At 38.2% G+C, this 10,000-nt stretch overlaps 1 pseudogene; it reads right to left on the bottom strand.

Moving 5' to 3' along the window:
- The window catches only part of LOC138017415 (pancreatic lipase-related protein 2-like), a 7,776-nt pseudogene extending 522 nt beyond the window's left edge, over nt 1-7,254 (bottom strand).
- Between the last annotated feature and the right edge of the window lie 2,746 nt (nt 7,255-10,000).

Raw genomic sequence — 10,000 nt, 5'->3', positions numbered from 1 at the left:
ACGGGACAATGTTAGGCTTTAATCAATTTCATATTCACCAAAGAAAAAGTATTTCATTTTATAAACGCCTCCGCTTACACAGAAGGGATTTCGCTTGCTGCTACAATTCTTTTTTAGCCTGTCAACATGAGTCTCGATCATTCGGCTATGAGCTGATGAACAAGATTTAGTGGAAAACACTGAACACTAAAGTCGCGACTACTCCCTCAGGAAGTCGAGAACGTTTGTTCGCCCCTTTGTAAAATCGAACGTTGGATTAAGAGCAAATAATTACCATTTCTGACGTTTTTTTATTGTTTTGAAAATCATGAGAAAAGATTATCATAGTATTGCAATGTCGAGAAATGTCCAGAAGTGCCTCAACATAGCTCATACCGACAATTAATGTCAGATAGTGTCCACTGCCCACTTTTTTTCTTTTTTTTGTTTTTTTTTGTTTTTTTGCTCGCTACATTTTGGCATCATCTGTGTTCTGTTACTAAACAGAGTGACGCACGGCAACACGGAATCTATTTGCTAAAGTGGGCCTGTTATCTTACCATATCATTTCTAACTCGCGCTTAATTTGGGAATCATTGTTAATTTTTCTCCTTTAGGTCCAGAATAATCCTGTGAAATGCTGATGCATTGGTCTTTCTGTTCAGCGCGATTGATTTATTCGAAAAATTAATCCTGTTCAAACGTTTTTACTTGAAATTATCGATGAGTATCTGTGTAAGGAAACATTTTCGTTGCAGGAAAATAATGACTTTTAGATCTAAACTTTGGGGTACTTTGGTTTCCTTGCAACTTCATGCAAGTCCAATATGAGTCCACTAATAACAAGATCCATGGTACTTTGCATACTCATCACGATGAGTTCCAACCTAAAGTGTTACTTTTTTGTTGGGGCTCTGGGTCATGGTTAGAGGGTCACTTTGTGACGCCATTAATAAGTAGCGTGAAGCCATTATGGAGCTGTGTTTATCATGTATTAGTATAATTACATAGATGATTATTGAAAATTCTCTGCGCTAATCGGTTGCACTTGAGGTGATTATTACGCAGCCGTTTTGTCGAAGGCACAGACGAAGAAATTGATTGTTTTAGGGAAAATGCATATTTTTCAAATAATCACCTATGTAATTATACTAAAACAATTATTCACCTCGCCTTCGACGAACAATTGTTAATTTTTAAATTCCAAATTCGGATATATAGCTTTCTGATTGTTTCACTCAGTCTCGGCTATCAGGTCATATACCGTACCGTATGACCAAATATGGAAACTGATTGCCCCAGGTGTTGCCAAGCTGGAAACTGATTGACTTTAATTTCCAAGTGTCCAAGCGTTCCCAGAATCAAATAAAATTTAAGAAAACAATTATTCTATTCGTGTTTGTAGGATATGAGACTGGCTATAGCAAACTCGGCGCTACGCGCTTCGTTGGCTATTTACAATCCCATATCCAACGCACGCTCATGGAATAATTGTTAATTTTCCTCCAAGAGCTTTATATGAATGATAACTTACCAAAGATTCCAGAATTGCAACCCGGCTGGTCTGCGCCACCATTTGCAAAAAAAGTCAATGTGGCCTACGCTTTGTGGTGTTCCATACAATGGCATATCTGTGTGAATGACGTCGACAAATTTGGCATCTGTTGGATCCAAGCGAACATCTACATTCGCGTAACTATAAAACGGACTGGCGGGATCTAAACCTTTGAGAAGCGTAAAATAAAGGAGATTAAACAGTGATTAAACTATCTGTGCGTTTGGTCATTAGTTAAGTAGTAGAGAACCCAGTGAACTAGCGCAACCTCCAATGGATGTTACTCCAGATTGTAGCGAAAGAAGGTAATCAGGATGAGGACGGTATGGAGCTGAGCTAAAGTGCAAGAGGAAAGCACGTCCGTGGCTCAGAATCAAGTCAATAAGCTAGACACCTTGAGTTATGGTCACTTCTCGTTTTCCTCGGCCATAGTGAATCTCCACTTTTAGTTAGTTCTTTATCATGATACAAACACAATATTTCTTGATGTAGTAAAATCTTTCGTTGAAGCGTCGCGTGTGTTTAAGTTTGACTTGTAGATATTAATTAAGTGTTTTGTGATCACTCTAATAAACAATTTTTGAGTCTCAAGAAACACAAAACTGTTATATTCTCTTCCTTTCTGGATATTCAGATACAGCTATAAAAGAAGCGGATACAAAGACTCAATTTGAACACATTCGAATGGTCGTGAATCACCTGTGGACGCATATAGAGTATTCGTCACAATATTCGTCACAATATTCGTCACTCTTTTGTTTGTAGTTCTTGTTTGTAAGATCCTCCCTCCCTTTTTACCACTGAACTTCCCGGTTTGATGTTAACACTATAGCTATATGAGAACTTTTTGAGTCAGATCCAAAGACGTCCGCAGTGTTTTTATAGAGTGTTTTCATATGACGTCATGGTGACCGTGACAAAGAAATAGCGCCATATTGGAGGAGTGAAGTATTGTTCCCGGAATTGAACTCTATTTTTATGAAAATTCTTCCTTTTGTTTTTAGTATGCAAATATGGCTACTGGTCACATGAGCGAAAACACTCTATACGTCAATTTCATCATACCATGAACGGGAGTCGTAGCTGCACTTGCTTGGGATTCGAATCCCGTTCAAGTGCAAGCCTTCATTTTTTCAGACTTACTTTTAACTGCTTAAGGTGTCTTATTCGAAGGATTAACTCAACGACTTTGTTTCACCTAATGAAAATGTTTTGGAACGAAATGACGAAAACACAAATAATTGCCTAGAAAGGTCTCAAAAAGATGCTTCCATAAATGTGACGTAATAGGTCACCATGACGACAAATGAGCCATCTAAAAGCGCCTTAAATTTTGTCTTTAAAACCCTTATATCTCAAAAAACGAACTCCCAATTTTCATTGCTGGAAAAGGGTTAGCGGGTTAAGATAAAACTCAAAGTTTGAAAAAATCTCCGAAGCCAACTTAATTTTTTTTCCACAAGTTTGCCACAAGTCAAGTTTATTAACTTCTTCTTTTATTATGATGATGGTAAAGCCTACACTATCCTTCAAATAGCAAATACTAATCTAGGCAGGTAGTGTTTTATCTAAATATGTACAAAGAAGTCTTGAATAGTACATTACTAAACAATTAATTGATTAAAAGCAAAACTTGAAATAAATAACCCAAACCAAAAAGATGAATTCATTATTTATATGGACAATTTAAGAGAATAACGGAAAATAAGTTTCAACATACTTAATTACTAGTACGATGACAAAGTTTATAAAATACACTGTAAAATATTTCTACTGACTAGAGGAGGTAATTTTTGTGTAAGGGTATTAAGACCAACATGAGAATCCTCATATAGTAATATTTGTTTTATACAATTTTTAAATGAAAATCTCCTCTTTTTTCGTAGCTACTGAGGACGTTTATTCAATATTCTTCATGCAATTCGCGAGAAGGATTGACTGATGTAAAGGAGGAGGATTGATTGATGTAACCTTGAAAATTTCTCAAAAAAATTGCCCGCTTCCTCTGGTCGAATATTACAAAACGCTCTATCAAGTTTTGTAGGTGCAGTTTTGCAATGGATATCATGCATTTGAGTTGATATAGCTTTGTAATAGAGCATGCCCACGGGTAAAATGTTTTCACATAGCATGCTCTCTTTTACTTGCAAATGAATTAAACGCAGGGCTAGCGCTCGCTTCCGGAGGATTAAGAATTTTGTTAAGATTAGCGTTAGAGGTTTGGCACCAGGCTAGCAGTCCGTAATTTAAATATTTTCCAGTCGTGAAGGTGGCTACGAATCCTTTCCTTAGAATTTTTTTAAAGTGACTTTGCAGAGAATGAGTGTTGAACTGGTTTGAGCCTCCTTAAGTTGCTTAGCTAACAGCTATGGTGTTCATCGTGTTTATATGACATTATATATATATATTCTGAATTCATTTAATCTTACCAGTGATGCGACCGAGATCCATACCCACTTCCCTAAGTCGACGCCCAGCATAACCAGTAATCTGGGCACCAAGGCTGAACCCAATGAGGTAGAATTGATCTGCCAAATATTTCCATCCGCCGTTCTTTCCGATAATGAACTTTATAAGTTCGGCAATTTGAGCCCCGACGAGACGAGCGTTTCCCGTAGACTGTCCATAGGGTTCGAAAGCTCCTCCGGACCAATCAACCAATATGACGTTGCAGTCTTCTCGGTCTAAAAGTGCATCTCTCATTCTATATCCCCAGTTTTCGTTTGCAACACCACGTCCATTATCTGCTCAAAGAGAGAACGCAGAACAGTGTTTTAAATGTTTCATCACTTTATTTTTCACGCTATGTGACTATCTAACGTGCATGTCGACCGTCTACAGGAAATCGTGGTGCCAACTTATGTTTAGGCTCGATTTCCCGCCGCTCACTCGAGTTCGGGTATCCTCCCCGAGAAGAGACGGCTGGACGCGTGAGCGATAGATTGTGTCTGTGACGTAAATTCAAAATATAATTTATGCGAAGTTAATAGTGGCGGGGAAATAGCATTAGACATCCCAAAAACACTGATTTTAAGAAAATTACAGAAATTACATAACAATGCTTAAAACGTCTGTGCGAAGTTTCCAGATGATACGAGCTTGAGTTTGTGGTTAAATGATCGATGTGAGTTTGAATTCAACCGGCGAATCATCGACGAAATCTTCGGCTGCTTTAGCTCTCAGTCGACCTCATCGGCCCCCTCGTTTTGCCAGCAATAAACTCAGCAGTACTTTCAATTGATCTTGAGGAATTTTACTTGCTCTTACATTAACGAAATATGAGGAGAAAATTGCAATAGCAATGGATTTGAAAGCCGTATTTTGACCTTGGCGCCATCTGGAAAATCGGTGAAGTTTGCGAACTCAGGCGGTAGAAAACGACACAATTCCCATTCTCCAGCTTCTCGAACACTTTTTGTTGTCGCAATCTTGGATGTTTCCTACCTTAAAGTACTGTAAACCTCGAACAGGCCGGGTCAAAGAATACCTTCGCAGCCAAAACATATAATTTATGCCAGACGGATTTGTGCAGGCGAGTTTCTGATTGGCGGAGATTAACAATGGCTCACCTCACGCGTCCAGCCGAGATTTCGGGAGTGACCTCATTTCCCGAAACAGCGGCTGGTAATTGAGCCTAACTTATGTTAACTTTGGTTGAAAGTACGGTGTCGGTTCGTGACGATCCGTTAGGTTGACGACAACCCGACACGTCAAAAGTCGATCGGACTTTCAGGTAGTCAGGTCGTGAGAGACTTAGGGTGCTTTCCTTTTGTCAGGACTGGTCGGCCAAACCCGTCAGTTTGCAAAGAAAAAGGAACACTTGCAAGATAATCCTTCGCGTTCTTCTGGAGGAGTATATATCATCCACAAAACATGTTATTTCAAGGCGTTGTAGAGTTAGTCCAAAAGCCTGGTCTGGCCAGTCATTTCTTTCAAATGGAAAGTGTCCTTATAGATAAAACCACGGCAGGAATGGATATGAAAGCGTGGTTGAAAGTATGGTGTTTTTTTCATGGCGACTCGTTCTGATGATGAGGACCTAAAATGTGAAAGTCGACCGCACTTTGTGGCAGTCAGGTCGTGAGCTACTTAGCTTTTGCAAGCTCATGAAAGCATTGGTGCGAGTACGGCAACGTTTACACGAACGCGAAATTTTTCAAATGGAAACGAATCCAACAGTTGCACGACTCGAATTCGTTTCTCTCGAGTCATGGTATCTCCAGACACTAGTTAACACTAAAACAATGTTTATATATCACCTCTACTGAAATAGGTGCTCAGAATTATCTTTATCATCATTGTTTAAAATGGAAGCCTAAACATGACAGTCATTCAGTTATTTGAAACCTACTGGTATATTTTTTTAATTATTCAACATACGTTTGCTCAGTGACGAATCCTTTAAATGAAAGCGAGGCTTCCACTGACCCTGAATTCTTACCGACCGCGTAAGCCACGCACGAAATTCTTAATTAAGCTGCTCAGACAGCTCGTTAATCAAAGTGGATGACCGGAGATAAAAACCATTACCGCTGATTTCGCTTACTTTCCTTCTAATTTTTTCTTCGCCTACAGAATTTTCTTCTAATTATTAGCACATGCATTTGAAATTAATTCAAGTTAATATGAAAAAAATGAAGAGAAATTACTGTTCGGAAGCGGAAACATAAACTAAGGTGGCAAAATTAAGAAAAACTATGGGGTAACAAAATCAGCATTTACGCATGCGCAAAGTCCACGAACGCCCGGAACTACAGGCCAAGGGAGACGGATTTAAGTTACCAACCAACCATTTGTTCAGAATTTTCGCAGTGTTCGTGAAAAGGAGATACATTTATTATTTCACCATCAAAATTAGAGACATATCCCAAAGGCTGATTTACACGGTACGATTTTTGTCGCACGCGTACACTCACCACTTCGAAAAAATTAACCATAACGATAACGATAAAGATGGAGATGACGATGAAGATGACGATGACGATGAAGATAACGATAATGATAGTGATAATAGTGGCTAACAACTAGCGGGGAGAACTGAAGAAGATTTGGGAAGTGAAGACAAGGGTGTTATCAACTGTGACTGGGAACCTTTTCAGAGACATTGGAAGGAATAAAGGGAGAGTATCACGGTATTGTGCATGTTTTAGCCGTAGCGGATGTCACCGTTTATAAGCCAATCGGAAGCGACGCTATAATTCGTGCGGGAAATTTACACGTACGATTGAAAAGTTCTCGTTCAGTCATCTGAGAGGTCGACCGCCCTTAGCTCAATAGTGATTGTTTAATGAAAATTTTACGCGTACTTGCGCGTCTGCCGTTGCTTCCGGTTACTTCATAAATGATGCTCTCGTTAAGGCTAGAACATGCTCAATCCCGTGATACTCTCCCTTTAAAGAACTAAACACGTTGAAGGAGGTCGATTTCTTCTTGACGAGATCGTTGTAACCTGGTTTTAGTTTGCAAAGATTAAGTTAAAAAACAAGTTAATCGTCTTTCTTACCAGACCAGCCATGACAGATGATTATTGTTCTTTTTGAAACATCCAGGTTGGATTTTTTGAGTTTTTCTACGTCGCTGTCATCCACCAATTGCCCCTGTTCAGCATTGGATCTTTTGTACAAGGAAAAGGTCGTGTTTACGTCATCTGGAGATTGTGGAAGGGCCATGAGTAAGTTTATAAAAGGTGGAGCATGGCTGAAACATCCATATTTGCCATAACAGACTTTCCTGAAGGCTTAAAACACAATGTTAGAAAAAAGGAAACATGGTTCGAAATAATGTCATTTCTTCTCTTTTTTTTCAAATAATAATAATAATAATAATATTAATAATCATAATCATAATCATAATAATGATAATAATAATAATAATAATAATAACAATAATAATAATAAGTGAGTGAGTGGGTGCTCCAAACTGGCACAGCAAGAGTATAAAAGGAGGCACGATAATGTTGCAAGAGTGGTACACTGGGACTTGCTGTGGAAGTGCGGCTTTTGTAGAGTAGACAAATGGTTTGAACATCAACCAGAAACTGTCCTTGAAAACAACGACTACAAACTGCTATGGGATTATAACATCCAGATTGGTCACCAAATTAGTGCAAGGAGACCCGACTTGGTCTTTATTAACAAGCAAGAACAGAAATGCCAAGTAATAGGCATGATAGCAGTCCCAGAAGACACAGCTGTAAAGGCCAAGGAAGAGGAAAAGCGAGAGAAATACCAGGAATAGGAATATTATGTATTTAGTCTACTGGTGTGCCCACGCAAACAGCGCTATCAACCCGTGGCTCTACCTTGGACTGAGTAGCAACATGAACTTGGCCTTGAAAAATATGGTGAGTAAAATCCGCAGAACAAAACCAGAAATCCAGAGCCAAAGAACCACACGGAACACAAGAAATACCGCGATCAAGAATCAGAAGGAGCAAACGACTCATTTGTAATGTTAGATCACTGGATGATATCCCGTGGCTGGTCGAACAAACACGTTGCGTATTCTATAGTAGATGATATAACGGAATATATAGAGATATATTATGGTAACCCTTTAAGCCCCAAGGGGGGCCCCATTGACGAATAACATCGTCTGGCGTTAGACAGAGTGAAATTTATAAGTGGCGCTATTGGGGCCTAAAGGGTTAAGAGTAAAGGAAAATGCTCTTTGAAAAATGGCGCTGCAATCAAAACCGTTTATCCCTTACGAATAGACCTTTTTGCAGATACGGCGGCCATTTTGATTTCTATTGTTTGAAATACTTATTATGGAATGTCCAGGGGGCAAATACATATTAATTTGCACCCTGTGCATCTCGTAATGTCTTTCAAACCAATAGAAATCAAAATGGGCGCCCAGCGCATCAGAAAAAAGGTCTATTACCCGTATATTCTCCTTGAATAATTTAATAACAAGGGTTTTAATGTCAAACTAAACAAAAAAGCCTTTTAGTTTGGGATTATTTAAAATTAAGGTGGAAAGGTACGATCTGGGGAGAGTTAAATTGATTAAGTTGGAAAATTATGGGCAGAGAATCGTTTGTATCATTTTGAAAACAGAGCAACACGTTTTAAGAATAACAGAATCGAAAGATGAATCTCTCATATTACATTTACAGGTTTGTCAGTTGAATTACTGTTACGAGTTATCGACGTTAAATATGGTTGCTTTACTTTTTTTTTTAATGAGATCAGAAAAAGGGGTATTTGGTAACATTTGGAGGGGGAAAAGCTTATATGCATTTTTGAAACCCTCTCTGTTCGTAGTTTATGTTTCTAAGAGACCGATCAATGCTGTCTGGGCAGCTTTCTTGCTCAAATTACATGTTAAAGTTATTACGTCATAGTTGATGCCAGAAACCCGCTTTCCAATCACAAACAAATCGTTAACTATTGTCAGAATAAGAAGTGACTATATCTCACCTGGATATGTTTGTTCTTACCGCATGTGATGTCATCTGTGATCTACTACTGAACAGACGCACGGCAACATGGAATCTATTTGTTTTATATAATAAAGAATAAAACTTTGTTCGCATAAAATCTGATGGCGACGTCAATCGTCCTCTAATAGATCATAGGCAAGAATCAATCAAAATGCAATATTATAGAAATAAGAATGGATTATATCTTAGCTGGATAGGTTCCTAACTTCATATAAATTAAGGGTCTTCCATTTTTCTTCCCTTTTATCCATTTATTTTCACTTGCTTCGTATTTTAGAACTTAAAAAGTAAAAGGAGAAAGACAAAAATTATGTGCAGAAAACGCTAAACGGCAACACGCTATAGGCCACTTCGAAAAATATCATAATACTCTTTGTTTGTCCCCCCAAATTTTGCATATGCATTGTTTCCAGTTTCTCTTGGGACTAACAATGGTCCCAAGAGAAAACAAAAACAATGCTTCTGCAAAATTTGGGCAGATAAACAAAGAGTATTATGGTATTTTCCAAAGTGGCCTATTGAATACTCATTCATAATTATTTAAATGTAATATGGGTATTTAAATATCACTTGTTCTGAAATGGGTCATCCATCGCAAATCGATCAAATGACCTGCGGCTGCCAAATCCATGGTTAATTTTATTGTACGAGGCTGAAGAAGTTCACTTATTTCGACGGAGCCCACGTAATTAGGTCAATGAAATGACCTCAAGTTTTGCTCGGAAAATCCTTGCTTGTAACTTGTGTATTAATAAATCAAGACTTAGTATTCGACTTAATTTGCTTTTCAAGTTATGGAATTGACTGAAGCCTGACTTGTGCAAACTTAGGAAAAAAAACCTTTGAAAAACAAAATTAACCAATTTTTACTTGCCGTGCTTGGTGATGAGGATGATTATGTTGATGTTTCAACGTTACCTTAAAATTACCAATTATCATTAATCATACTCTAGCTATCATTTTTAGTTCCTTATGTTTCATGTCATCTTATAGGTTCTTCTCTATCTGTGTAAATGCTA

The sequence above is a fragment of the Montipora capricornis genome, chromosome 9 (genome assembly GCF_036669925.1).
Source record: "Montipora capricornis isolate CH-2021 chromosome 9, ASM3666992v2, whole genome shotgun sequence".
Classification (NCBI taxonomy): domain Eukaryota; kingdom Metazoa; phylum Cnidaria; class Anthozoa; order Scleractinia; family Acroporidae; genus Montipora; species Montipora capricornis.
This window is presented reverse-complemented; position numbering and strand designations above follow the sequence as displayed.